We start from the raw sequence: 23,632 nt of genomic DNA, 5'->3' as shown, positions 1-23,632 counted from the left end.
CGAGAGGGTGCAGAAACTAAGCGCAGGCAATGGAAAGAGCTCCCTTTCCCTCAACGATGGTCTGTCCCGCCTGTGACAGAGACTGTAATTCCCGTATTGGACTGTTCACTCACCTGAGAACTCACTTTTGGAGTGGAAGCCTCGATTTCGAGGGAATGCCTATGATGATGATGACCTCGCCCAAATGATCATTCTTCAGGTGTAGGTTTCGACAGTGTTGCTGACGCTTTCTGACCTATCCCGGTTGGTTATAGAACCATGCAGCACAGAATCTTGTGGCCTATCATGACTGCACCGGTTCTTTGGTACCGCTATCCAATTAGTCCCACTCCCTGCTCTTTCCCCACAACCCTGCAATTTTCGCCCCTTCAAGTATTTATCCAAATCCCTTTTTGAAAGTTACACTTGAATCTGTTTCCATCACTCTTTCAGGCAGTGCATTCCGGATCATCATAACTTTCAGATTTTTTTTTTAAATCTCCTCCGCTCACCTCTGGCCATTTTGCCAAATACCCTAAATCTGTGTCCTCTGGAAACTGACGCTCCTGTCACTGGAAAGACTTTCTCCTTATTTACGGTCTTATTGAAACATCTAAGATTTGGAGGGGGCTCGACAGGGTAGATGCAGAAAGGATGTTTCCCCTAGTGGGGAAATTTAGAACTCGGGGGCATAGTCTTAAAATAAGGGGTCGCTCATTTAAAACGGAGATGAAGAGGAATTTTTTCTCTGAGGGTTGTGAATCTTTGGAATTTTCTGACCCAGAGAGCTGTGGAGGCTGGGTCATTGAATATATTTAAGGTGGAGATAGACAGATTTTTGAACGATAAGGGAGTCTAGGGTTATGGGGAGCAGACAGGGAAGTGGAGTTGAGGCCAAGATCAGATCAGCCATGGTCTTATTGAATGGCGGAGCAGGCTTGAGGGGCCAAATGGCTGACTCCTGCTCCTATTTCTTATGTTATTTACTCTTATTAAAACCTTCATGATTTTGAACACCTGTATCAATTCTCCCCTTAACCTTCTCTGCTCGAACAACAGTTTCTCCAGTTGCCAAATAACTGAAGTCCCTCATCCCTGGTAACAAAATCCCCTTTGCACCCTCGCCAAGGCCTTTACATCTAAAGTAAGGTGCCCAGCATTGGAATAAAGGTAATCTCTGGGGATTGCCGCAGGTCTTGACCACAGTTGTTTATCCAGCCTCGGGGTAATTTACATGTGGGAGGTGGGCTCCCCAGCCAGCAGCCATCTAGGCTCCACACTCTGGAATTCTCTCACTAAACCTGTCCACCCTCTCCTCCTTTTAAGACCCTCCTTAAAGATCCTCCTTAAACTCCCAGCTTAAGCAAGCTCCCAATAGCCCCTTTTTTGTGTCTGATTCCACTGCTGTGAAGCAGCTTGGGATATTTTCCTACATTAAAGGCGTTCTATAAATGCATAGTGTTGTCGGTGATACTCTGAGGGGCAGCAACCTGCTATGGGAGGCCTTGGGCCCTGCCACAGTGAGGGGGAAGGCAGTCTGTCTCTCCTCCCCCTGCCCACCACCACCACCCCAGAAATGCTCCCTTTCAAAGAAAATGTATTTCATTGGAGCCTGGGCATGACTGTGCTGTGAGGACACTTGTCTCTGGCCCCTTCTCTTCATGCTCCAAGGCCCCCTCCACAGATCCCTGGTTAATGGTGGCCAGGGCCTAAGATGCGGCCCCCCGTAGCCAGTGTTCAGAGTAATGGTAGGCTGCGCTTTTCACACTTGCACATCGTAAACCTATGCTCCTCCACGAACTGTGAAGCAATATTGTGCGCTGCCGGGACTGGTCTCCAGTCAGTGCTGGTGGGGCAGCAGAGCCTTCCTTCTCCACCTGCCCCACTGTAAATTCAGTGGGGTGAAGGCGGAAAGCCTTGGCCTCCATGTCTTGTAAACCCTCAATGCCATCTTTCTTTAATTCAATATATATTTTGGTGTTGAGTGACACCTTTTAATCCCCTATACCTGTTGTTGCTGGGCTATGGTTCCACAATGCCAGGTACCTTGCGAAAATTACCATTCTTCATGAATATTGAGAGTTTCAGCAGCCTACTTCAGTGTTGGGGGTGGGAGCTGATACTCCCCCCTCCAGGCCCTGAGGGACAAGGATCAATGATAGCGCCCCAGTGAGCAAGGTTGAGGACGTCCATCACTTTAGGAGGATGTTGAACAGGCTTTTGGTGAGGAAATATATTGAGGGATATAACTAGTGAACTGTGTTTTCTGGTTTTGAACACTAGGGGCTGGTCAGAGGAATTGAGATGGTCATTTTGGATCATTCTTGTATTCCGATAAATGTTGCGCTGGCTGAAATGAGCAGCAACATTTATATATTGCATTTAACAGTAAAATGTCCCAAGGAGCAACTTCAGCACAGACCAGAAATTGAATGTGGAGTCTTTTGGCTAGTCTGCCTTTGTATTCTATTTGACCACTTTTACCCACTCAGTCAATGACCCCTCGATGTCTGTTTGTCTATTTATATTTTGTTTAGACGAATGGATGGACAGTGTTTTTAAGACAACGCATTGCGATAGTGCCGATGTGTCCAAAATAAGAATGGCGCTGTTGTGTTAGCTAATCTCTCCCGATGTGATACTGAACTACACCGATCTAGATTGGCCCAATTTCCATCTGCGGTCTGTGCTTAGTTAGCTGATCTCACTTGGGATTCCATTTGATTTTGGCGGTGGAGGGGTGAAGGTCCTGCACATAGCACGGCAGTTGGCTTTGAGGTGAAGTGACCAGCAGCTTCTATAGATCACTACCTGGCCTTTACTGAGTTAACAGATTTCAGCCAGGTTCATTGTTGGCTGCAGTGCCCCAGGGTTGGGACAGAGAAAGTTGCTCGGGTTAGCCGCTCCAGGAACTTGAACCTGTCGAATTGGTGACTCCTTTACAACATATCTGCATAGTTCTGGTCTGCAGATCTCCCTTGGAATTGTTCGTGGTGAGTCAGAGGATACCCAGTGTTGTACCGATAGTGTTATCAATGGAGTGTGAGGGAAGGGTGTTGCAGGAAGTAAATGTGATGCATACAGGAAGTGCGTGCTATATTGCAAGACCTTTAATATATTATAGGTGAATGCATTTAGGATATATAAAGTTGTTGCTGCTTGACTGAGTGTTTGTTTTTTTTTAAATTACAAATTTTGAGAGGCCAGCTACCATCACTATTGCCATTATTTAAAGTAGAGCAAGGGAGTTCTCGCGGTGTCCTAGCCAACATTCCTCCCTCGATCCAAAACACATTCATTCAGTTCATTCACTGATCGCGGGGTGTAGCTGCATGCAAATTGCAGCCAGTGATTACACTTCAATGGTAATCCATTGGCAGTAAAATATATTGGGATGTCCTGAGCATGAGATGGAAGGGGGTTATAGAAATTCCAGTTTGCTGATTTGTTATTTACAGAAGTGGCTATTGAGACTATGGGGCCATTTTTCAAGTAGGTGCTGCCGGCAGCAACCTATCGGGAGTTCAGATACGTGCCGCTGCCATTTTCCAATGCTCTATGGTCAGAAAATTGTAGGACCACCTTCCTACGTTCCCGATGTCTGTTGTCAACGGACAAGGCTCCCTCGTCCCCAATTCTCTTTCATTTTAAAAGCGAATTAGGTCAGGATTTGAAAGGAGAGGATGTGAGGCCAAGGGAGGGAAATGGATTAGTGCAGTTTGAATTTGAAAAGCGAGCACCAGCACAGTGGACTCAATGACCTGTTTATCTGCTCGAAGTTCCATGCTCCATTGAAGCATTTTAATTTTATTTGATGAATATTAAATAATAGCACCACATATTGGTAGTTTTTTTTTAAAAGCAGAGATGAAGTGCAATGCTAGTCATTCAAAGATTTAAATGGCAAAATAGTTGAGAACAATCCTTTTCCTTTTTAAGTAGTTGAAGCCAGTGGGAAGAGCATTGCTGTGATGGAGTCGTTAGTTGGACTACTCGTCCTCCCATCGAAAGGGAGCTGTCCTTGCTGCTTCTACCCACGTGCGACGCTTGAGTCGAGTAAAGCTGACGTTTGCAGGTAAAATTAGTCCTGGAAATGCTGGTTCAGTACCTGATGCCACCAAAACACTTGTGGTTCTCCTGCATTTTGATAAGAGGCCATTTGGCATTCGAGTGCTGCAGTATTGAGATTTTACCACTAGATGGCCTTGGGGATCAATTCGAAGAGAGTAGAAAATGGATACTGGAGTATTTCAATTTCCTCCACCGATCCAAAGATTCGTTGTGGAAATTCCCAATTATATATTTGGAAGTTTAGAGAACTGCATTACCGAGTTAGACACTGGTCTTTCTCCTCCTCCTACATGAGTTCAGTGTAGTTTGGTCTGCTTGATGTCTGACTGAGGTCTGTTCAGTGTCAATTCAATGCTGAGCGGGCATGGCACAACAGACAAAAGTGTCCCTAATTCAACACCAATCGGCAATCTCGCATGGATCACAGGATGCCTGGTGTAGGAAATGAAAAAACATCACATTGATGCAATCGGGGTTGAGGCACATTGTTGGAGTAAAGTAAGGGAGTTTAATTCCACATCAAATCTTGCCTAGGGTGCTTGAAATAGAAATCGTGGTGCTAACATATCACACATTTTGAGCACAAAAAAAAATTCTCCATGTAATATATAGTTTCAGTTTTCAGTGAATAGAGCTTTATTTGTAATGCTAATTCACTCCTCCCCTGAAGTCATGATCTTTTAGCGAGGGTATAATTGGTTGCCCTCTGGTATGTTGCCCAATATATTTAAGGTGGAGATAGATTTTTGAACGATAATGGAGTCGAGGGTTATGGGGAGCGGGCAGGGAAGTGGAGCTGAGTCCATGATCAAATCAGCCATGATCTTATTGAATGGCGGAGCAGGCTCGAGGGACCAATTGGCCTACTCCTGCTCCTATTTCTTATGTTCTTATGATGCTTAATATGAGCTGAAACTGGGAGTATTGGCAGGCTGGTGGCAGTGCTTCATAGCCAAATTCAATTCTATTCTCTCCCAGAATCCACACGCACACTCTTTCCTGCAGGTAATTGCTGGGTAATCAGCAGCAGAAACCCTGGCTGTTTCTCCCCCCCACCCTGTCCTAACAAGTTGCTCCCTGACTCAGATCAACCACCTCTGGAGAAACCAGAGATGAAAGCTGGTTTGATCTCGCCTGGGAGTATGACATTATAGCCATTACAAAAACATGGCTGAAAAAAGGGCAGGTTTGGCAGATCAACATTCCTGGCTACAGGATTTTTAGACAAGATCGAGAGGGGGGTAAAAAGGGGGGTGGGGGGTTGCGGTACTGATTTAAAGAAACTATTATAGCGGTGAGGAGGGATGATATGTTAGAGGGATCATCAAATGAAACCATATGGGTAGAATTGAAAAATAAAAAAGGGGCAATCACACTGCTGGGCGTGTATTATAGACCCCCAAACAGTGGGAGGGAGATAAAGGAGCAAAGATGTAAGCAAATTGCTGTGAAGTCGAAAAACCGTAGGGGATTTTAACTATCCAAATAGTAATTGGGACAAATTTAGTGTCAAGGGTATAGAGGGTGCGGAATTCTTAAGATGCATTCAAGATAATTTTTTTAGTCAATATGTAGCAAGCCCAACATGAGAGGGGGCGGTCTTGGATTTAGTTTTGGGGAAGGAAGTTGGGCAGGTTGAAGGGTATTAGTGGGGGAGCACTTGGGCGCCAGTGACCATAATTCAATCAGATTCAAGTTGGTTATGGATAAGGACAAGAATAGGCCTGGAATAAAAGTTCCAAATAGGGGAAAAGCTAATTTTGCTAAGTTAAGGAGTGATTTGGCCATAGTGGACTGGAAACAGCTACTTGTGGGTAAATCAGTGTCGGAACAGTGGGAGGCAATCAAGGAGATCCGGAAGGCTCAGGCCAAACATGTACCCTTAAAGAAAAAGGCTGGGAAAAATAATTCTAGAGCCCCCTGGATGTCTAGGGACTTACAGTGGAGGATTAAGAAAAAAAGGGATGCTTATGTCATATACCAACGGCTAAATACTATAGAATCTTTAGAGGAATATAGACAGTTAAGAGGTAAAATTAAAAAGGCTTTTTAGGAATGCTAAGAGAGAGCATGAGAAATTCTTGGCCAGTAAAATTAAGGAAAACCCTAAGATGTTCTATAAATATATTAAGAGTAAGAGGGTAACTAAAGAAAGGGTAGGGCCCATTGGAGACCATGAAGGGTAATCTTTGTGTGGAGGTGGAAGATGTTGGTGAGGTTCTTAATGCATATTTTGCATCTGCTTTCACAAAGAAAAGGGGCAATGCAGATACTGCTATTGAGGAGGAGTGTGATATTCTGGATGAAATAAATATAGTGAGAGAGAAAGTATTAAGGGGTTTAGCAGCTTTGAAAGTAGATAAGTCCCTAGGCCCGGACGAAATGCATCCCAGGCTGTTGAGCAAAGTAAAAGAGGAAATGGCAGAGGCCTTGATCATCATTTTCCAGTCCTTTTTAGATCTGGGCATGGCTCTGGAGGACGGCTAATGTAGTACCCTTGTTTAAGAAGGGAGAAAGGGATAGGCTGAGTAATTACAGGCATGTCAGCCTAACCTCAGTGATGGGAAAATTATTGGAAAAAATCCTGAAAGGCAGGATAAATCTACATTTGGAAAGACAAAGATTAATTTGGGACAATCAGCATGGATTTTTTATGGGAAGATTGTGTTTGAATTTTTTGAGGAGGTAACCAAGAGGGTTGATGAGGGTAGTGCGTACGATGTAGTATATATGGATTTTAGCAAGGCTTTTGATGAGGTCCCACATGGTAGACTGGTCATGAAGGTTAAAGCCCATGGGATACAGGGCAAAGTGGCAAGTTGGATCCAAAATTGGCTCGGCGGTAGGAAGCAAAGGGTAATGATTGATGGATGTTTTTTGTGACTGGAAGGATGTTTCCAGTGGGGTTGCGCAGGGCTCAGTACTGGGTCCCTTGCTTTTTGTGGTTCTATATCAAAGATTTAGATTTGAACAAAAAGAGTATGATTAAGAAGTTTGCAGACGACACTAAAATTGGCTGTGTCGTCGATAATGAAGAGGAACGTCATGGGCTGTAGGAGGATATCAATCTACTGGTCAGGTGGGCAAATGGAATTTAATTCAGAGAAGTTTGAGGTGATGCACTTTGGGAGGCTAATAAGGAAAGGGTATACACATTAAGCGGTAGGCCACTTAATAGTGTAGATGAACAAAGGGACCTTGGAGTGCTTATCCACAGATCTCTGAAAGTCGCAGGCCAGGTGGATAAGGTGGTTAAGAAGGCACACGGAATGCTTGCCTTTATTGGCCGAGGCATGGAATATAAGAGCAGGGAGGTTATGCTTAAATTTTATAATACTTTGGTTGGGCCACAGCTGGATTACTGCGTGTAGTTATGGTCGCTGTATTCTAGGAAGGACGTGATTGCACTAGAGAGGGTGCAGAGGAGATTTACTAGGATGCTGCCTGAAATGGAGAATCTTAGTTATGAGGACAGATTAGATAGGTTGGGTTTGTTCTCATTGGAACAGAGGAGGTTGAGAGGAGACCTCATTGAGGTGTACAAAATATTGAGGGGCCTAGACATAGTGGATAGTAAGGGTCTATTTCCATTGGTGGAGGGGTCTATTACGAGGGGGCATAGTTTTAAGGTGGTTGGTGAAAGGTTTCGAGGGGATTTGAGGGGGGGGGGCTTCTTTACGCAGAGGGTTGTGGGGATCTGGAACTCGCTGCTTGGAAGAGTGGTGGATGCAGAAACCCTCACCACTTTTAAGAAATGGTTGGATGGGTACTTAAAGTGCAGTAACCTGCAGGGCTGGTAATTGGGATTAGATTGGATGACCTTTTGTTGGACGGTGCAGATATAATAAATACTGCAGGGAATAGAATACAGCCAGGGTGATCTCCTGGACTAATGTCGATTGGCTGGATAGGTCGGAGAGGAATTTTCCCAGATTTTTTTCTCCCTAAATTGGCCTGGGTTTTTATCTGATTTTTGCCTTTCCCAGGAGATCACATGGCTCCGGTTGGGGTGGAGTGTAGATGTTTTCAGTATAAGTGGTGTCGCAGTTGTGTGAGGCGGACTGGTTGGGCTGGGTGCTCTTTGCCTTTCCGTCATTGTTCATAGGTTTGTATGTAACCTTTAGGGCTGCTGACCAAGGGCCGTGTGGCTCTTTGTCGCCCGGCGCGGACACGATGGGCCAAACTGGCCGCCTTCTGCGCTGTAAGTTTGTGTGTAGCCTCGTATCGTACCAGGCCACACCCTTTAGGTATTGGCTTCTGGAACCACGTAACCGTTGCAACTGTAAATTTGTGACTTCAGGGCGGATTTCTTTCCCAGCTGGGGGCTTTATTGGGGTATTTTGTCTCAAGACTCGAGAGGATGCGGCCTTGGGGTCCTTTTGAAGCCTATTTTGACTGGATTGGTGTGTGTGTGTCTGAGGATTCATTCCTGATGAAGTGAGAAGATGAACTCTTTGTTGGATGGAATGATGCAGCATGTCCCCGCAATGTCTGGACTAATTTCCGTGGTGTAACTTCAATACGTCTTGATGTAATGTCCCCCCCCCCCCTCCCAGTGGATGGATAACCAAGGGAGTGTATCGAAGTTCGATGCTGTAGTTTATCTTTGCACTGGTTGTAAAATCATTTTATAATGGTTGTGTTCTAAATCAGTCGTTATTCATTGGCAAGATGTTTAAAATGATTAAAGGATTTAATCGGGTAGCTAGAGAGAACTGATTTTCCCTCGTGGGACAGCCCAGAACAAGGGACATAACCTTAATTAGAGAGAGGTCATTCAGAGGTGATGTTAGGAAGTACTTCAGACAAAAGATAGTGGAAATCTGGAATTCTCTCCCCAAAAAGCTGGGGGTCAGTTTAAAAATTTCAAAACTTAAGATTGATGGGTTTTTGTCAGGCAAAGGACATTAAGGGATTTGGAACCAAGGTGGGTAAATGGAGTAAAGATACAGATCAGCCATGATCTCATTGAATGGTGGAACAAGCTCGAGGGGCTGAATAGCCTACTCCTGTTCCTATGTAAGTTGCAATTGTTTTATAACCTGGCACTCATTTGAACTTGCACTGATCCAAAGGTAAGGCAAACTGAAGATTGGACAAGTGTGAGAGGGCAGTATTTTTCTTCATAACCAAATGAACAGGAGCTAATACTGTTTAACAATGGAGGTGCTTACACTCAATACTTTTGAAACAAAACAAATACTAATCCTTTTGATGAATTGTGTTAAAAGCCACTCAACTCTATTTTTGGATTGGTCTTTGTCAATCCAGGCTACAGTTCGAAACCGTTGCAAGATCTAATATATGACCATCCAACATGCACATGTGTGCATGTGAATGAGTACTTGTGTAATTACCATCCAACTTCTTTGAAAGACTTGTACACTTGCTGATGTTCATTCGGATCTGCTCTCTCTTCTCCCCATCCACCCCCCCCCCCCCCCCCCCAGCTTTTGATTTCCTGTGCCGTTTAGTGACTCGCACTCGAGTGCGGTTTGCACTGGTGGTCGGATAAGATTTGAACTGTGGTAAAACTCCCAGCAGTACATCGAGTGACTATTGTCCTTCTTAACCCTGGGTGAGAGCTGGAGTGAGTATTTTGAACTATATATCACTAGGGTGAAATAGCTCGTGGTTACATGACAGTCCTAGAGCGAGCCTTTGGCTTAGTGGTAGCATGCCTACCTCGGAGTCCGAATATGCAGGGTTCGAACCCAACTCCAGACTGTCCCAGTGAACTCCTGCTCTGAATTCTGACATCCAGCGAGATACGCTTTGTCCGGTGGACGTGACTCCTCTTCCCCCAGCAGCGCCGCTTATCTCTGCTGTTCTCCTTGTTTCCTTCCCCAAGCCAATAGAGGCAGAATTATCCACCTTAAGCTCAATGGTACAGTGGATTAGGTGCTGGTTTTTCACCTCTGGGACATGGTTCGTACCACAGCCCAGACCAATGGGATGAAAGTCTGCTGGTTGTAAGTGTCTTGTGTCAAATGCGTTTGAACAGTCCCAGTCCAGTTTGTAGTGGGCAGGGGTTTACAGCAAAAAAAACGCCTCATTGGGAATCCCACTTGGAGACAATAAGACCTGATTTGGGAAAACTTACTCTGTTTACATTAGAAATCTTTTATTTGTTTCTTGGGTGTGGATGTCGCTGGCCAGGCCAGCATTTATTGCCCATCCCTAATTGCCCTTGAGAAGGTGGTGGTGAACTGCCGCCTTGTGTGATGAAGGTACTCCCATAGTACTGCTTGAGAGGGAGTTTCAAGATTTGACCCAGCGACGATGAAGGAATGGCGATATATTTCCACGGTAGGATTGTGTGTAACTTGGTGAGGAAGTTGGAGGCGATGGTGTTCCCATGCGCCTGCTGCCCTTGTCCTTCTAGGTGGTAGAGGTCATGGGTTTGGGGGTGCTGTCGAAGAAGCCTGCAGTGCATCTTGGAAATGGTACACACTGCAGCCACGGTGCGCCGGTGGTGGAGGGAGTGAATGTTTAAGGTGGTAAATGGGGTGCCAATCAAGCGAGTCAGAAACGTTCACTCCGATGCATCGTGCGGCCTTGCAGTGTGGCAAATGGCCTGCATAGTGCAGTAGGAGATGCCCTGTTGAGGTTGGGGCATAGAAAAGGGAGTTTTACTCTACTCCTGGCTGTGCTATGCCTGACCTGAAATGCAAGTGCTCCATTCCCCAGACACTAACATCTCACTCCCAATGGGCACCAAAGCAGGAGCTACACCTGCAGCAGTCGTCCCATTCTCAGTTTGTATCTGGGGGAACTGCTTCTGACTACAGTAAGAGCCCGTTCCACATGTTTATACTGAGGACAGTCTCTGGGACAACTACTGTATAAGCACACTTAACTGCAAAGCTGTGTTTGTGGACCCCTGGTGCATGCCTGATGTTGGTGGCTAGGAGGTGGGTGATGAGGGTGCTCTCAGCAATGGACTGCATAAATCCAAATGGTGTGGCTGGCATTTTCTTCAGCTGGTGGCACTTGCATGCGCATCACAGGTTGCAACGCTCTGGGAACATAGAAACGGGATTCGGTCATTCAGCCCCTCAGGCCAGTTCTGCCATTCAGTTAGATCATGGCTGATTGGTACCACCACTCCATTTACCTGCCTTTTTGACCATATAGCTTATACCCTTGCCTAACAAAAATCTATTGATCTCGGTCTTGAAAGCTCCAATTGACTCACCCACCATCCACAACCTTTGGGAGAGATTTCCACTTGTGTGGGGGAAAGAAACATGCTTCCTAATGTCACTGCTGAACGTCCTGGCTTTTATTTTAAGATTATACCTCCTTTTGTTCTGGTACTTCGTGCCAGAGGAAATAGTTTTGCTTTATCTACCCTATTGAATCATGTTTTATCATTTTAAACACCTCGATTAGATCACTGCTCAATCGTCTAAGCTCAAAGAAGTACAACCAAAGTTTAGGCAACCTGTCCCTCCTAATTTAGCTTTTTTTAGTTCCGGTAACATTCTGAAGAAAAGGAGGCATCGAAATGATTTCAATTGAGGCAGGCAGAATTGAGTGCTGGGCACCTCTGGTTGGGAGAACTACTGACTGGACCAGCAGGAATGCTTCTGCATGCAGTGTGTATTTTCAAATGCTGGAAACTTTTATTATGGCGATTAAAATCATTCTAATTTTACCAATTCAATGTTTTAACATTCTCACTCTCTTGATTTAGCCAGATTATATAAAGTCGTCCTTTGTTACTGTGTTATGTTGACAGGCAAGCTGCGAAAACTATAAAGAGGTTTCAAATAGTGTAATGTTGAAATTTTACATTATATTAACGAATCTTGAAGGTTGTTTGCAATATCAGATATGTGTCATTTTAGACATAGTTGTACCTTTTTTTTAAATAAAATGAGTTACGAATTCCGGATTGGTGCTCCATCTTGTAAAGCACGTTTGTTTATAAGCCGAGAGAAGCTGTAAACATTTTTTGAAGTGTTTTTTTTTGCTGTTGCTCAATGCCGGGAGCGTTTCTTTGAGCTTCGGTCGGGCTCCAGTGGCGGCGAAGTCGAGTCTCGCGTGTCGGCGGTGTTTTTGAGCAAAATTGTGCGGGGAAGCAGGAATTAAAAGACAACCATTTAACGAGGGTGGGGAATGGAGTGCTTTAAGATGTCAGCGGGGCTTCTCAGCCCCTGCCTGCGTGCCTTTTTTAAACGGCGCCCAGTGGAAAACATTGGGCGGGTGAGAGATTTCAATTTAAATTCGCAAAGGCGGTGAGCGGTTTGCAATTCGAGGATGTTTCGTGTAGTTTTGCCCTAATGCATTGTGAACTGACCGTCTTTAAACGGGCTGAAGAGTAACTGCCCTTAATGGGGAGTAAACACGCTCGCCACGTTTTTTAATCGCAACTTTAAAAAAAAAACGGACGAATACAGAAAAGTTATTCTGAATTCAGCCATCCATTTTCACGAGAGATGCTATCCAAGATTCTCACTAGAACTATATACCAACTTTTGTGGGGGTTTTTTGATTTGGGGAGGGAGCTAATTTAACAAACTCGAAAAAGAGTTTGCGCTTTCGGGTTGTGCTGTGATTTTAAGAGGAACATCCAGTTCGCAATCCTACCAATGCCCGGCGAGTCGGGAAACCTTCTCATCAAGAACCATGAAATGAAATGGGAACTGACTGAGTTTTTTTTTGTGTTGCATACTGATTGGCAAGCCCATGACATCACTGCCTTCTACCCCTCCTCCCTCCCTCCCCTCCCTCTTTACTATTTTTTTGCAGCCTCAGAATCTGTGTTTTTTCCATGTGTCTTCAAGCTTTTTGTTTTTGTATATAATGCGATAATAAAATGATACAAAGTATCTTCAGAGAGAGAATATTCGCCCCCTCTCGCCAAAAAAAGGAAGTCTTGGATCGGATGTTGAGGAGCACAACCGTCTGGCGGAGTGTTTAAAGGCGGTGAGGAAAGCCTGTTCCCTTCCCTTCCCTTCCCACTTTCCACCCCCACCCCGCCCCCCACGTCTTAATTTGCCCCCTCTCTCGGGTTCTGGGGCCGGAGGCGCGGCCGGGGGGCGATGGAACGTTGCGGTGGTCGAGGTTCCAGCGCTCGATACGTTGTCGCCGCCCCGCGTTCCATTTCCGAACCTGGAGACATTGTGTGTAAGTTTCACCGATTGTAAGTTTGGGGCTGGTCGCGGCACACGTGGGGAGAAGGGGGCTCCCTGGAATTGTTGGCTCCCACCTCTTGCGCTCAGGCTGGCCTCCAGGTTTATTTTGTGTGTGTGTGTGTGTGTGTGCAGGTACAAGGGTGCAGGTTTATTTTTAATATATTTTAAGAGTCGATTGTTACTTGTAGTCTCTCTCCAACCACCCCCTCCCCTAAAAAAAAACCCTATTAACGAGAGATTCTGCACGCAGGGCTCAGGCAGCTTTGGCTGAAGTGCGCCACTTTTGTTAAGTTGAGTTGCAAGCAGGCCTTTCTTCCGGCTTGTGGCCTTTCCATGCTCCCTTTTCTCTCTTTTTCTTCCTCCTTCCCCTCCCCCCCCCCCCCCCCCCCTTTCCTTCCTTCCGAAGATAGAAACAAAGGCATAGAAAGTGCAGCACCGAGAGTCGCGGAGGGGAAACGGGTGGAACGGGAAGGGAAAGCGAAAGGGGAAATGAAAGCCAAGAGCAACGGGGTGGAGAATCTGTGAAATTTTAGTTGTGAATCCCTTCCCCTCCCTCCAGAACTAACCGTACGGTTCAAATCACAACAGACGCGCGCCTTTCTGCACAGATCCCTGCCTTTTCGACGCATGTACCGGACGCAAAGTTCACTGCAAAATGTTTCCTTAATTTTTCTTCCAACTGTAATTTTTTTGGGGAGGCCAGGCATCCTTTCCCCATCCCGCCAATTCTTTTATTTGTAATTTGTAACTACTTTAAACGAGTATGGGATTAGTGAGTAAATGTGTGTGTCGGAGACGGATCCGATCAATTTTAAACCTGCTTTTTGAAAAAAAAAATGCCCTTTGCCCCATCCCAGGATATTGTTTTATGATGTACTTATTTTTTTAATGATCAACCGTGGATTTTTACGGGTAGATTGTTGCTTCATTGAGGACAGTGCGGTGTATAAATTACTAGCCAAAAATGAGCAGGAACAAAAGCACTCTTTCCCCCCCCACCAATGCCCCAGTGATTTGTAACTTCCCAGCTCCCCCATAACCACTTGCTCAAGCTGAGGAATAGCTCCACAGGTGGTGCATTTCGCCCAATTCTCCACATGTTCGGCTGGCAGGTGGCACAGTCCAAACCCCCTCCTGGCCTTCCCCAAAACATGCAGCTGTGTGCACTTTCCAACTAGAGGCACCCACGTCCCCCAGCCTGCGGAGGCACTGAGGCCAACTGTGCCATCCGGGCTCGGACCCGAGGATTAAGCCTGAGTATTTCTGCTCTGTGTGGCCGGTTTTCTCACCGGTCCAGTCGCTTGATCCCAGAGCAGCGAACTATGCAGTTATATAACGCTTTGAATGTAGAAAAACATCCCATGGGCACTCAGAAGAACAACATAGGTACAGAGTTTAAATGGGGACGTTGGGAGAGGTGATCAAAGGCACAGGTTGGTTTTGAGACAAGGAGAAAGGGAGGGTGTTACAGGGAGGAGGGTGTGATTCCTGAACGCTCTATCGCCAATGGTGGAACAGTTCGCGGGGGTTGCGCAGGAGCCCAGAATTGCTGGATTAAAGTCATGGTGGACTTTGTAGGTAAGGACGAGGAAGTGTTGGGGCGATAGGGAGCCGGTGCATGTCAGTGAGTTTTGGCGTGATAGGTAAGTGGGATTCTGATGGGAGGGTGGGTGCATTTTGGATGAGTTGGAGTTTGAGAGGGGATGGTATTGGACCAGATAACTCTGGGGATGAGAAAAGTGGATTAGGTTTCAACTGGGCGGGGGGAGAGTCGGAAATGCGCATGATGCGGAGAGACATGGTGTTGGTGCTGGCCAGCGTATGGAATTTGAAGGATTTTCAATCCATGTGCTTGTAGCAGGTACCCCTCTTCATTTGTAGCCTTGAGTATTAAGTGCCCGTTCCTTCGACTAACTCTGTTCACTTTTGTGGCTTGGAGCATGGTCCCCACCTGTATTCAATGGAGAAGTGCCGCTCAATCCTATGCCTTTAACTTGACAGTAGACCATCGTGCCGGATATAGTGATGTCAGACCACTTGTGACTGGCACTGGGTCTTGCTGCGGGGGTCAGCAGGAATGGGAGGCTGTATCTCCGTTCGGTTGTGTGCTCTGATGATGTCGGAGTGGCGGGAGCGTGGCTCTGCGCTGTTTTTGTTTGGTAGTTAGCGCTACAGTTGCATGGTTTCCCATCCTCGCACTTATATTTCAGGAAGAGATGGGGTGTGCGGACAAATGCCCTGCCTTTTGTATATAATCCCTCTCCGAAACATCCCAAAATGGCGGCGAATTAGTGCACAGCAAGATCCCACAAGTGAGGCGAATGGCTAACTGATTAATCTGTTTTTGGCAGTGGTGATTGAAGGAAAGACTGTTGGTCAGGATACCAGAACTCCCTGCTCTTCGAGTAATGCGGTCGTATCTTTACTGTTTGTCTGAACCACGGCTGATGGTGCAGCACTCCCTCAATGCTGCTCTGAATTGTCTGCCTAGAGTGTGGGATTTGAACTCCAAACCTACCAACTCTGGCACTGAGGCTTGCTCATGTGTGTTGGCCGTCAGTTCCCCTGGACCCCTACCTCTGCAGGTCGCCTTCCAGTGTGCAGTTGCTCCAGAGCCACTTTCCCACTGTGGGTAATGGGGCGGGGGGGGTCCAAGCGGACCACCGATAAAGTAACTGTTACAGGTCCGTACGGCTGGGTTAGGCACTTGTAACGACATCCAGCTCTGCCGCGCCCACTCCCATCTGCTCTCAGTCTTGCTGTACTTGTAGCTGTGGGTTGGGTTGGGGTTGCACATACCTCCTTGAAGTGGCAAATGGCGGCTCCAGTACCGCCTCACATTACTTTGCAGCCCTGTCCCCAAAGTTGGGCTCCATTGCACAGTGGTTGCAGCACCATGTGTAGAATGCCAATGGGAGTGAGAGTCGAGGGTAATTATTCCTGCATTGGGTAACAGGAGTCCTTGCACTGGACGGGACCATGTGATATCAATGAATGGACGACATCATTCCCATTACTGGCTGCGTTCTGCTCCCAAGGTGGAGTTTGGGCCGTGCCAATGTTGAGCATTTTATGAGAAGGCCAGTACAAGCTTGTGTGGTCGTCTGCCTCTGATCTGTGAATGTAGGGGATCCTAAACCTGCACTGCAGCCCTACCGCCTCCTTCAGTGGGGCTTGATATCGCAGCGAATTTGTGTACAAGAGATGTGAAGTTAACGAGCCATCGAAAGGGCCGTTTGCACCAAGTGTAGGAGTTTGACCAACATTGGAATGTCTCTGCGTTGGTTCACTTTATTCCATTTCCTGTGGGCCTTGACTGTTGCTGGGGTACAATCGCACATTGACAGCGTCTCTGGGCCCAAGTACCCCCACTCCTCCCTTTTCTTCGCCGTCCCCGTGCCCGATTAGCACCAGCAGACTGGCCCAATAGGGAGGGACACCCCACCAGAAGCTCTGTGGCACTTAGCACAGAGGCCATGATTGATGCAAGAGTCTGGATAGGGCCTCCGCTGAGCTCCGTCCTGACATCCCACTGTGTATATTGGCCAGTCCGACACGCTTGAGATAGAGATTGGAAACAGAATCATGGCTGCTGTTTATCCTTCGCCCATCTCCTTCCTACCTGGGGTCAATGAGCCTAATTGTCGTGCCCGACTACACCCAACTCAGCGGAAACTGGTGAGCTGTGATGGCTGTCTCAAGTTAGACTATCCCAAGGCGTGAGTGAGCGCGAAGAATTGCCCGTTTCTCTGTTCTGCTTTGTGTCCTGGCCAATGTTTATCCCTAACCAACAGTACAAACAGATTATCTGCTCACGAGCTCTGTGCTGTTTGTGGGATCTTGCTGTGCACAAGCTTCCGGTGCCGGGCTTCCTACATCGCAGCAATGGCTGACTGCATGTCAAAAGTAATGGCTGTAAAGCTCTTCGGGTGTCCTGAGGTTGTGAAAGATGCCATATGAATGCAAGTTCTATATTTCTTTGCTTTAAGGGGCTGTACATTTTTTTACAAAAAGAAGAAAATGATAAACTTTCCTGAAGTTTACTTCTTGGGGTTGGGTGGGGTGGGGGGGAATAAAAAGTTTCCTTCTGCCAAGTAGGGTCTTCCACCATGCTCGCGAGATCAGCCCAGTGTGCCTCTTCTGCGAGTGAGTGCGGTTTGGGCCCAGAAATGGAGGCAACAAGCATTGCTTACCTGTAGTGTGACACCCTGAGGCAGGGCTGAGTTGATCTTTCAGTGGAGCTGCAGTCGAGTTCCTGTGACCGACTTCACCAAATGGAAGGAGACTGCACTCGAGAGGCTGCTAGCCAGTAGGAGAAAGGGGGAAGGAACACTGGGGAATTTCAAAAAAAACTTCAGCGATTTCTCCAACAGCTCAACAAATTGACCAGTTATCTTCTTTGTACCATCCCCCTCCAGAGAATTCGAAAGTTGCTTTCTTTTTTTACCTGATAAAATCGAATGCTGCGATAATCTGACTGCGGTGACTCTGATTTAAGAGTAGACAGGGCTCGACCTGTGTGACGGGCATTGGGTAAGTGGGAGTGTGTGAAAGATCAGTGTCTTCTCCCATTGTCAGAAGTGGTGCTTCCACCTAAGCTTGAGGCTCTGTTGACGGGGAGAGTGAAGGAGCGAGTTTGATATTTGGGTGGTGGGAGGGAGGGTGGGAGCTGAGCTGAAATGGAAAATGGACGGTGGTTTCAGCAGGTGGAAGTTCAGATCTCTCAGCTGGGCGAGATTGAGAGATTGACCTGATTTAAAGCGAGACACTATCTATCTATCTTTCTGCTCTCTGTTCTCTCACCCCTCTCTCTCCCCTCCCTGTTCACTCTCCTGTCTCCTGCCACGAGATTCATTTGGTGGTGGTCGCTGAACTGTAACGCAAACATTATTTTCCAGTAGGTTGTTGTGACTTTCAATAGAACTTGGTCCAGAGATAACTCTGCATTTCTGAAATTTACTCTCGATAGGATGTTGCTGTTTCATACCCATTTAAAATTTTGAATTGGACCCCCCCACCCCCTGTTCTAACCAATGGCATTTTCTGTTGTGCAGATTGGATGCAGGAAATGGCCCAGGACGAGTATCCTGCTAAACAGACAATAGAGAGCAGAATGTTGATCCAGAAGGCATGCCTCGCCGGACAGGAGCGACTTGCGCAGGTTTTAAATCGAGAACTAGAAGCGAAGGACCCAAGTACGTAACATAGAAACATTGAAACATAGAAAATAGGTGCAGGAGTAGGCCATTCGGCCCTTCGAGCCTGCAGCGCCATTCAATGAGTTCATGGCTGAACATGCAACTTCAGTACCCCATTCCTGCTTTCTTACCATACCCCTTGATCCCCCTAGTAGTAAGGACTACATCTAACTCCTTTTTGAACACCCAAGATTGAAAAGAATGGGGGAAGGGAGTAGTTTTTAGACAGCCTGTAGATTTTCGAGGAAGAAAAGACAGTGAAGGACACAAAGTGCCACAGTTTTGACGTCCTGGTTAAGAATGAGTTGTCTCAATCTTCTCAAATGGGATCATTATACTGATCATTTAAATTTAAAGTACAGATTGAACCTCCCTTATCCAGGACTCCCTCATCCGGCACCATTCCCGGCCGCTCCGACATGAACAAATTGAAGTCCTTCCTCGCTGCCGACTCTCGCAATCGCTGGCCTGACCCCGCGATCCACCGCGCCCCCTCCCCACAATCTCTCTGCCACACTCCCAGCCCCAAGCCAGCCAGCCCCGATATCCCCTTGTTCAGTGCCTGTACCATCCAATTTAACGTGACCACCTCTCGTCCAGTAAAATCCCTTATCCAGAACAGGCCAGGTCCCGAGGGTGTCGGATAAGGGAGATTCAACTTGTATTGACTGAATGTTTGATGAAGTTTCCTCTCCTTTAATCCTTTCCCCTCCCATATTCAGGCTGGTGTATGACGATACAAGTGCCAATAACATGACGATCCCTAGTTTAAGCAGCCATTTTCCATGGCCTGAGAGTATAATAAGACTATTTGACTGTCGGTTGGATGCGGGGGAGTCCATCACAAGCCCCAGGAATGGGAGCCCGGGCTAACTTCTTACTTTCCTTCCCGGGTCCAGGGGCATCGATGCCGATTGCACCCCTGCTGCCATGTCGAGGTCAAAGGTTAACGAGAAATCTCCCTTTTTGAGCATGATGTGATTTACAACAAGAAAATGGTCAGGCTGTTAACAGAAGAGTCCCTGAATCTGAGTCGAGGTTGCTGAGGTATTCTTGGTACTGTTATAAACTGCCTTTACTGATGTAAGTGGCGAGAGTGTAAAGCAGCTCGAGTTACTTGGTGATCACAGGCAGCAACCTTGTGTGCTGGTCGTGTCAGAGTGTGGAGCTTCAACGTCCCTCCAGGTGTGGGTTGACTTGCTTGAACCCGAGTATTTTGGCTTTGTGCTGTAGACTGCCACATACAAGAGCTGGCTTGCGATGACCCGAGCGGCATTCCCAGTCAAATCCTTTAAGCAAGTCGGGAGAGTGAAGGGCTGGATTTGGCCTGGAATCTTGGGTGCGAAAGGACAGCATGCCAACCCCGCTGTCCCACTGTATCACTGTATCCCCACCCTGTCCCCAAAGAATGCTCTTTTTTTTAGTATCGAGCTCTTGGTGCCCTAAACAAAGCACGTGGTAACTTAAAGGCACAGTGAGTTCTTCATTTCTTCTCAGGAGACCTTGGGCCAAATGTGCAGTTAACTCTTATCAGGTGCTACGCACGACTATGGCTAACTGTGCTGGTTTCAGGGGTTTGTTTATCACTGCTGAAGGACTTTTGAGTTGCATAAGAACATAAGAAATAGGAGCAGGAGTAGACCATTTGGCCCCTCGAGCCTGCTCCGCCATTCGATAAGATCATGGCTGATCTGATCTTGGCCTTAACTCCACTTCCCAGCCCGCTCCCCATAACCCTTGACTCCCTTATCGTTGAAAAATCTGTCTATCTCCACCTTTAAATATATTCAATGACCCAGCCTCCACAGCTCTCTCGAGTAGAGAATTCCAAAGATTCACGGCTCTCACACAAAAAATTCCTCCTCATTTCCGTTTTAAATGAGCGACCCCTTATTTTGAAACTATGACCCTTAGTTCTAGATTCCCCATTTCTCTGTAAAGTAACATTTCAGAACATGGGAGGTTGCAAAAACACAGCCAAAGAAAAACAATGGATCTCGCCCTTCCCAGGCGGGAACTAATGATTGGACCAGTCGCTGAACCAGCAGTATTGCTGCAATCTCTGGACGATTCCTGCCCTGATTTGGTTCGGGTCTGAAACATTTGGACTGAGAGCCAAGCATTTGGAAGAGCCATTTCTAGCTTGAATTTCCATCCTGCTCTCACCCAACCCTCCCAATGTTCTCCTCGCACTGTCCCTGGTGGAGTTGCCCCATACTCTGATGCAGTTCTGTGGATACCAACCACCTTCAAGTACCTCGGCAATTGACCGTCCTACCTGAGTGGGTGTTGCACTATGACTGTTTGACTGGGAGGAGACCCATGGCTTCAGCCCCTGTGGTGTTCACACAACGCTTTCTGCCAGTGCTAACTGGGTAGCAATCAGGAGTGGGAGCCCTGTTCAGTTCTCCTTTGCCACTCCCTGAGCCCAGAAACAATTGTAACCACCCCTACTGTTTGATATTTAAGCCAGCTATCAATGTCTGGTTCGGCAGCTTCTTGGAGTCCACACCCGGTGTTACTGACTGCATCTCTACTAATGTTAATCTCTCTAACAAATTTAACCCAGCTCCCTCACACTGTTTCTCAGTAACCCCTCTCCCCCAGCACCCTGTGTTAGTGACTGTATCTCTACTGATAATCCCTCTCCCTCACACTGTTTCTCAGTAACCCCTCTCCCCCAGCACCCTGTTAGTGACTGTATCTCTACTGATAATCTAGCTCCCTCAAATGGCTCAATTTTCCCCAAAGCATTTTTTTGGCGTACTTGAAGAGTTACGCCCGATTTTTTTTTTTTTTGGGGGGGGGGCGCCTACCTACACCAAAAAAAAATATTCTAAGTTTCCCCGTTGGATTTCTTCGTTTTGGCGTGGTGTACCCCGATCTTTAGTTTTGGGGATGGAGCCTTGATCTGCACCAAAAAGATCGGGCTGCCATGGCAACTGGGGACACAATGCGAGCTGAGGCTGCAAAGTGAAGCATACAGTCAGCTCCCAACACATGAAAAGAATTGAAAAACACAACAGCAACTTGCCTCCAACCCTGCTTGCTGGTCCGATCCCATTCTGGGTCCCCATTCTCCCGGTCCGGTCCCATTCTAGGCCCCGGATATCTCTCTCTCTTGAACTGGGGACCGAGAATGGGAACAGACCGGGAGAATGGGGACCGCGAATGAGAATAAAAGCATTTAACTTGCAGGAATGGACTGAAGAAAATGTGTGAGATAAGATGTTCAGGGCAGCTTAGTATTATCTGTGTGAATGTATTTTTCCTAAAAGTGAGCCTTTTTTCTCTCTGAAAATCTGGGTAGTGCAGCACATCTTGTGCTCTTGTCAGGTGCACCACACGGTAATAGGAAGTAGGTTCTTGGTCATGGTTATCCTCTGAGTAATTCCATATCTTAGCTGGCCAATGGGTTGAGACCCTGTCCATGACTTTTTCCTCACTGTTACCCTCATTCCATCTGCTCCAGCCCTCCAAATATTGAAAATCAGCACAAAGAAATGGATTGTACACCGAGTCTCTCTAGCATGGTCCATCTGCTGGGCTGAGGCTCGTGAGTCGGTTGTTTCGATTTTGATAGAACATAATAAGAAATAAGAGCAGGATTGGGCCATCTGGCCCCCCCCCCCCCCCGAGCCTGCTCCACCATTCAATAAGAACAGGTAATGTTTTGTCAATAGGTGTAGTGGTGGCTGAGGCCTTTTCAAATAATGTGTGTTTAAATCTGAACATTTTTACTCTTGGGAAGCGAATGAGGCCTAGTTTGGTCCACTTGAAATTCAGTGCCTGCGCCCACAGCAGGCTGTTTCTGGTATAATGGTGAGTGTTGCAATAGGAGATGGAGCTTCTTCCGGCCTGTTGGTGAATCTCTTTTCTTTCTCTCCTGCCCTAAAGCTGCTGACTGCTGCTGGGTTTTGGTTCCATGGGTGGGTTCCGCCTGCTGATGCCCTCGCCTGAGTGCCCATGATTCACAAGTGAGCCTCAGACAGCGATTGTCGAGAGGCAGAACAGCCGAACTTCATCCAATGCTTGCCAACATTCATGCACGCACTTTGCAGGGCTCATCTGCCCTGGCAGATATTACCTGGCATGAAAGAAAGACTTGCACCTTTCACAACCTCGGAGCATCCCAAAGCGCTTTACAGTCAATAAAGTACGTTTAGAAGCGCAGTCACTGTTGTAATGTAGGAAAGTCGACAGCTAATTTGTGACGGTAAGCTCCCACAAACGTCAATTGACCCGATAATCTATTTGTGATGTTTATTGAGGGATAAATATTGGCCAGGGTTACATCCACCTGAGGCGGCAGAACTAATGATTAGTTTAACATCACACCCAAAACACAGCACTTCTTCAGTGCTAAAGTGTCAGTCTAGATTTTGTGCTCCAGTCCCTGGGGTGCAACTGGAACCCACGACCTTCTAACTGAGACGAGCATTCTACCACTGACCACACCATTGAGCCGCATTGTTTTCCAGCTCCCCTTGCTCCTGTCCTGCCCCAGCTTTGAAAGTGACGGTGACTAAATTGAAAGTCATGAGTGCATGCTGCAGAAGAATTACAATCAATTCTTTTCCTATTACAGGATGCCTCTGAGGATGTGATGAGCGCCCTGAGCAAGTTGAACGTTTCTGCCTTGACCAGGTGTGTATGATGCTCTTGTCGCAATGCCTCCATGTTGTACGGCGAGCTGCTGTGCTGCCTTGCTGATGTAACTCTCGTTCCTATGCCCCACTTGGTGTGCCTCGTCACAACGGCAGCCCTGCTGCAGGGGTAGGCACCATGTGGCCACTGAGCAGCCTTTAAAACCCCCCTCGTCGGACAGAGTCTGCAATCCATTCCTCCCAGCGGTGTTCACCGGGAGCACGGCTTGAAATCGGCCAGGCAGCCTACTCATCCGCTCATTTTAGTGGAAAGAAAATGACTGGCTTGAGCTCCAGGCTTTTTCTAACAGCCGCTCCCTACGAGCTCCAATCCCTGTTGGCAGAGTGGAGTCATCCCTACATTTCTTCAGTGGATTTTCCCTCTTTTTAAAATTTGAGAGCTTGGAGGTTTAGAAAGGGCCGCTGTCAGCGCTGTTTGTCTCGTTGGATAAATCCTCAATCAGAATACCGAGAACCGTTAGTGTCAGCGACTTGAGATGGACGCAATTTATGGGAACGTGGATTTAAACTTTCTATAGGTGCCCCTCCCTCTGAGGTGCTGTAGTACACTGCGACATGTCCTATAAAGAGACAA

At 47.0% G+C, this 23,632-nt stretch overlaps 1 long non-coding RNA gene across 1 annotated transcript; it reads left to right on the top strand.

Annotated features, from left to right (window-relative positions):
• Positions 1–12,921: 12,921 nt before the first annotated feature.
• Positions 12,922–23,029, top strand: LOC139265258 (uncharacterized). The gene is made up of 3 exons (XR_011593514.1): positions 12,922–12,984; positions 18,248–18,388; positions 22,980–23,029. It is a non-coding gene; the product is annotated as an uncharacterized lncRNA (long non-coding RNA).
• The last annotated feature ends 603 nt before the right edge of the window (positions 23,030–23,632 follow it).

This window comes from Pristiophorus japonicus, chromosome 6 (assembly GCF_044704955.1).
Source record: "Pristiophorus japonicus isolate sPriJap1 chromosome 6, sPriJap1.hap1, whole genome shotgun sequence".
NCBI classification, from domain to species: domain Eukaryota; kingdom Metazoa; phylum Chordata; class Chondrichthyes; family Pristiophoridae; genus Pristiophorus; species Pristiophorus japonicus.
This window is presented reverse-complemented; position numbering and strand designations above follow the sequence as displayed.